Raw genomic sequence first — 5923 nt, 5'->3', positions numbered from 1 at the left:
TTCTTATTTTACTTTAAAACTTTTCATCCTCTATCTGGCATACAAAATCTATAAATGCCTTAGACAATGTTGCAAAAATCATAACCATGAAAGAAGTTCAATAGCAAATTGCATTACCTTTAATTGTTGCGAAAAAACTAACGAAGTTCAACCTTCTATTTCTATCACCGTGATCTGAACAGATGAACTTGGTAGTGAAGAGAGATTACCTAGAAGAAGTTCTAGATTGGCAAATTTAAAAACCAATTCAGATTGATAATGTATCTTTCCTCTTCTAGTTCTAGTTCTAGTTAGGATATTGTATAAGTATGTATGTTTTTATTATTATATAAACCTTTTATATTTGTTAAGCGTAGAAATCTATAACCAGCTCATAGTTTTACGTGAATTCTGTTAGAATTCATCTTTTAAGGGGGGAGGCGTAAAGCACTCCGGGTTACGCATACGTATTATTATATCATATATGTATTAACCTCTTACATTATTTCCTGTACTATTTTCTCATGGAAACCTAAGGGCAATATTAGAACTTAATTAGAATGTGTATTTACGTAGAAACGCAATTCCTTCGTCTAACTAACCCATCAAATCGTAATTAGCTGAGACTCAAAGTCTCAGTACTGTTTAGGGTTCAAACTACCCTTACTAATGTACTTTAGCAAAGTCCACGTAGATATCATGTATATAAATAGGGCAGTCGAGCAGTCGAGCAGTCAACAAAAATGGTCCAGCAGAAACCTTCACGACTCATCTTCACAAAAACACTTACATAAAAGGGTCTTTACGCCTCGCTCCCGCTCTTGTATTATCGAGAAGTTAATAAAGTGTTAAAGTGTTAGATTTTTGACTCGCGTATAGTTATTCCAACCCGGCACATTACAGTACGTCATTAGAAAACCCTATCTTCAAACTACCAATAACGGACAGAGCATTTAATGGTTATAAAAACCAGATTCTCGTAACAGCAGGAGACGTTCCAGAAGCGCGATTTAAAAGGGAAACTATTTTTGAAAACACTAGACTTTATGTCGCACTCCCAAAAAATGCTTTCGTTAAAGGAATGATTCGACTTGTAAAAGAATATATCAACCCCAGACGCGTTCATGCTCCCCTCTTCAGAGAACCCGGATTAGGCGAGATTTTCATAGTTAATATGCAACGAATCTTCTTATATTCCTCCTGTAAACTGGTACCATGTACGAAAACGCGCGAAGATATTGTCACACGAGAAGATCAATTGATGAAGCTAGAATTGCATCACACAACCAAAACTTGCCATAGAGGTATCGACGAAATGCAGCTTGCTTTAGCGAAAAATTTTACTGGCCCAACATGAATACCGATATCGAGAACTATGTCAATAATTGCGAAGTATGTCAGGAGAACAAATACGATCGCGACCCTCCAGTCGTCAAATGCGATCTGACACCAACAATTTCCAAACCTTTCGAACGTATTCGTGTTGACACTTTTCGAATCGAAAACACGCCATTTTTGACGATCATAGACGCTTTTTCGCGCTACGGTCAGGCCTATTCGCCGGAAAGCATCGCTGGTATATCCACCGTGGAAGGACTATTAAGTTTTGTCAGGCATCACGGGCTACTCCTTAAAATTACGCGTGATAGTGGAATCGAATTCGAAAACCACGATTTGCAAGACTTCTGTAAATTATATAATATAACATTACATTACACCACACCGAAAAATAACAATTCCAATTTCCCCGTGGAACGGTTTTATTCGACGCTCATTGAGCATTATCGATGTCTTAAGGAGACAAATAAGACTCTTAGTCCAGACCAACTTCTGAAAAGAGCAGTATTGGGATGTAATCATTCTATTTATAGTACCACAAAATTCACCCGCTTTGAAGTCACTACGGGACACTTCGATTGCACAGACCCACTTGAATTGACTGATCATGTCGTTGTTATCGTATCGAATTACGTCCAACGTCATAAAGACAACTGTCGGGAATTGTATCAGAAGCTAGGCGAAAGGAATAAAGAAGTTAAGAAACAAATCAGATCAAAAAAAGAAACCGAAACAGGGAAAATCCACAGCCTTACCCTTTGGATAAGCCTGTTTGTGTAAAAACCAAGAATCGGAATAAAGCATCACCGAAATTTAAGAAATATGACACTTAAGGTCAATCAGACGTCAAAGTAGAAACGCACAAGGCCGAATACCATAATAGTGCCCTCCGAAAACCCAAATCTAAAGATATTACTTCTTTTCAGGATGGACCCACCACTCTCGATATTACTTTTGATCCTCGGCCTTCGACTGGTAAGGAATGAAGACGAAACTACATTTACTCCTATCGAAAATCCCTTATTACTAATTCTCTGCATCTAGGCGAATCTAGAATACATTATACCAAACGTACAGTTCTCTATTATACTGACATGGAGGTATTACGGATCCAAGTAAATCGTACCTTATCACGGGTTGATAGAAAATTGATATAAGTCATGTTGCGTCCAATCGTCATATTTTGGTGTCCCCTATCTCGGGTTTCGCCATGTCCCATTCCCAATGAATCACCCTGTATGGTATTTTTTGCCATTGACATGCCGTGTTAAAACGCATTCGTGAACAAACCCTCCATACGGTTCTTTATGAAAGTTCACCTAGAAAAATACTTTTAGCTTCTCCAAGGATGCAAATAGAAGGGAATTTTGGATTAAATTTGTAAAAAAGCCTGACTGGCTTCCAAACACAAGTAGTGTTGTATGTTGACGCCATTTCGAGGAAGAATTTTTCGATACATCTAAAGTAAAAGTTAGATTATGCTCAGCTTACCAACAATAGAACTTGATCGACCAAAATATGTTAGTAACTATTTTTGTTTGTATTATGATATGCTGTGTATTTTAAAGTTGTTTGTAATAAAAGAAGGGACATAGGTTATTGGGTCCAAAATTGAAACGTTATTTGAAGAATTTTAATTGCTCCCATAGTAACTTCGCTTGCCTCAGATGGGGCCATTTGGACAATGGTTGCACTTAAAAATTGAATTGCTCTTGTCAACTTTGTTACTGTTTATCACGCAACCTCAAATACACCTACAAATTTCCATAACCTCGAAATTTGTTGATAATTTTGCTTTCAGCTAAAGTTTAAATTAAAATCGTTTCTCAATTCGTCATCGTAATAATCTTGAAGTCTCTATTTAACCGAGTTTGATCGTTTCCCCTCAGTCAAACATATTGATTTTTTTGGTCCCTCTTAAAAACCCAGACTCTATGGTTATAGCTGAAGTATTATACGTGCGAGCGTTCCCTTCGTATTTCGACACCGACAGACGACAAGTACAAGGGCCCCTTTTCTTAGGATTAGATATTAATGATAGTGTTCTGTCTTGTGTAGTTTGTAATTGTAGGCATGTCGAACTTACATCTAATTTATGAGCTGAGGCTACACTTTCATTCTGGAATGCTAGAATTTGTGAGCTGTCAGGGAGACAGAGAACAGACGATGTCGGGCACCTTTGGGGTTTTAGATTAAAAAAAAAGGGAATTTTGAAGAAGGCAAGAAGGGCACTCGCTCTGGTGGCATCACGTAGACCGCAGGCATTCTCTCACTCCATAAACATAGCTTTATAGAGATTGAATATTTAAAAAAAAGGGAGTTATTTTTCCACTTTTTCCTAAAATACATAAAGGACAGTGAGCATTGAATTGAAGGTCTGCAAAAGGCAGGAATGAGCTAAGGAGACGTCGAAACTTCATCCCAAAGAAACTGCAAAAGACGAAATTGGAGGGAAAAGGTGTCCCCTAGTAAGTTTCAATTACTCCTTATCACCTAAGCATTACGTCCTATTACCTTTTTCTTAACATATTCCTATAGTAAAAATGGCCCCTTACCGAAGTTTAGTGGGCAAAGAATACTTAGTAGAATCATCATAGTCATTGGGGTATTAATTTATGTATGGCACTTCTCAAAAGGTGGGAAAGAGACACATTTAGGTACATTTTCATAATTTATGATTATCACAGAATAAACTAAAAAATGTTTTAGCAACATTTGATTACACATGTGATGGGCAAGGGCATCGCGTTGACTGCGACAAATCCTATACGGATGAAGTAAAACAGTACACTGGCTGTATTCCAAGGAAATGTGGTCGCTTTGTCAGTGATTGAATAATCACAGAATATGAGACGGATATTTTACTGGGGTTGGCAAAAAAAGGTATATTAGAATATCAGCAGCTCCACATGGATTATCTTCAATACAATTTTGCTTTAAGTTGTCGTAAGATGGCGACAGTTTACTTGGACGCCATCTTGATATTTAGAATGTGATACCGTTTTGAAAAAATTTGCAAATCATAATGTCACATTTACAAATTAACAGGTATGTCTTTGGGTGGTTCCAATGGAGGAGCAACAATTATGGACCTATATTCTGGGGCATTATCTCATGGGGAAAACTTCATTAACTTCTCCAAAGCATGAAAACGAACTTTATCACCCCCACTGATTTGAAAATGTACAGATCTGTCCGGTAAAGACCTTCTAATTGAAGCTACTCCCATGTTTTATACTTGGATATTTTAGGGAAAAAATCCAAAAAGCCATTGCAGAATCGTTTGGATTGGATGCCACTAAACTTTTCCTGACACGTACGATGTTTTTTTTCAAGGCTCACAGCTGGCAAAAGCTGGTACGAGCCTTCATGATGAATATTGGCACGTTCTTGTAGATAAGGTACCGGTTAATTGGGAAGACACTATACAATAGAAGCATGTGAAATGTCTGTTTTTCTGAACACACACATAAATATTTTCGCTATACGGGGTGTCTCTGAAAGGTCTTTACAACGCTCTACCGTAGGTAGCTGAGATCAAAATAAAACGATTTAACCACATTTGCCTTAGTCCAAAAGTTGATAATAACCGAGCTACAGGGTGGCAAAGTTGAAACAACAAGCGTTTCTCTCGAAAACGATTGCAGTTAGCGACTTGATTAAGGTATACCTTTTTTTAAGCAAAAATACCGCGCAAATACGTTTTTCCCTCCAAAGCTGGTTTACCGTTAAAAACAAAAAAGTTTGAAGGACCTAAACAAGTACCTAATGCGTATACGTGGAGCCCTCTGCGATTTATCGAAATTTTATTTGTAGATATGAATTCCTCATCCCGGAAAAACCCCTTGTAGAAAATTTCATGAGTTTTCCTCTTGCCATTTAATAATTATGGCTAAAAATTGAATTTTACATTTCAACTTTGCCACCCTGTAGCTCGGTTATTATCAACTTTTGGACTAAGGCAAATGTGGTTAAATCGTTTTATTTTGATCTCGGCTACCTACGGTAGAGCGTTGTAAAGTTCTTTTAGAGACACCCCGTGTAACGTTGCTTTATCTCAACGACTACAGTAAGGATGTCCTGGGGGAACATTTACTCGGACAGTCCTCAGGCAACTGTAACTGTGGAACTGCGGAGAGGACGAGTGTCAACGTTCACTTCCGGGGCGGAAAATCCTCATTTTGTTGAAAAAGTACTTAACTACGTACAGTCGAACTCGGTTATAACGAACACGAGGGGACAAAAGATTTTGTTCGTTATAACCGGGCGTTCGTCAAATCGAATTTTACCTAATATGTATTGGGTTAACCTTAAAACTTCTTATGCGCTAAAAATTAATTCTTTTGATGTATACAGTTAAAAGGAAAAGATGGGTAAAAACAACACTTTTATTTTATTTGCTCCTATGTACCTAATACAGATACACGTCTTATTACTATTTATTTTGTACCGTAAAGTAGTCAGTCATTTTATTTTGCACTTGATTTTTAATAAGCGAATGTTTTTCAATATAGCCATATATATTTTATCGAAGGCTTGGTATACAGAAGAATCGGCACTTGTACAGTGAATGAATTTCGAAACCACGTTCAGAGAAGAAAGGGTA

At 37.4% G+C, this 5923-nt stretch overlaps 1 pseudogene; it reads left to right on the top strand.

Moving 5' to 3' along the window:
• Nucleotides 1-1332: 1332 nt before the first annotated feature.
• LOC136419120 (uncharacterized) lies at nucleotides 1333-5396 on the top strand (annotated as a pseudogene).
• The last annotated feature ends 527 nt before the right edge of the window (nucleotides 5397-5923 follow it).

The sequence above is a fragment of the Euwallacea similis genome, unplaced genomic scaffold (assembly GCF_039881205.1).
Source record: "Euwallacea similis isolate ESF13 unplaced genomic scaffold, ESF131.1 scaffold_78, whole genome shotgun sequence".
Lineage (NCBI taxonomy): Eukaryota > Metazoa > Arthropoda > Insecta > Coleoptera > Curculionidae > Euwallacea > Euwallacea similis.
This window is presented reverse-complemented; position numbering and strand designations above follow the sequence as displayed.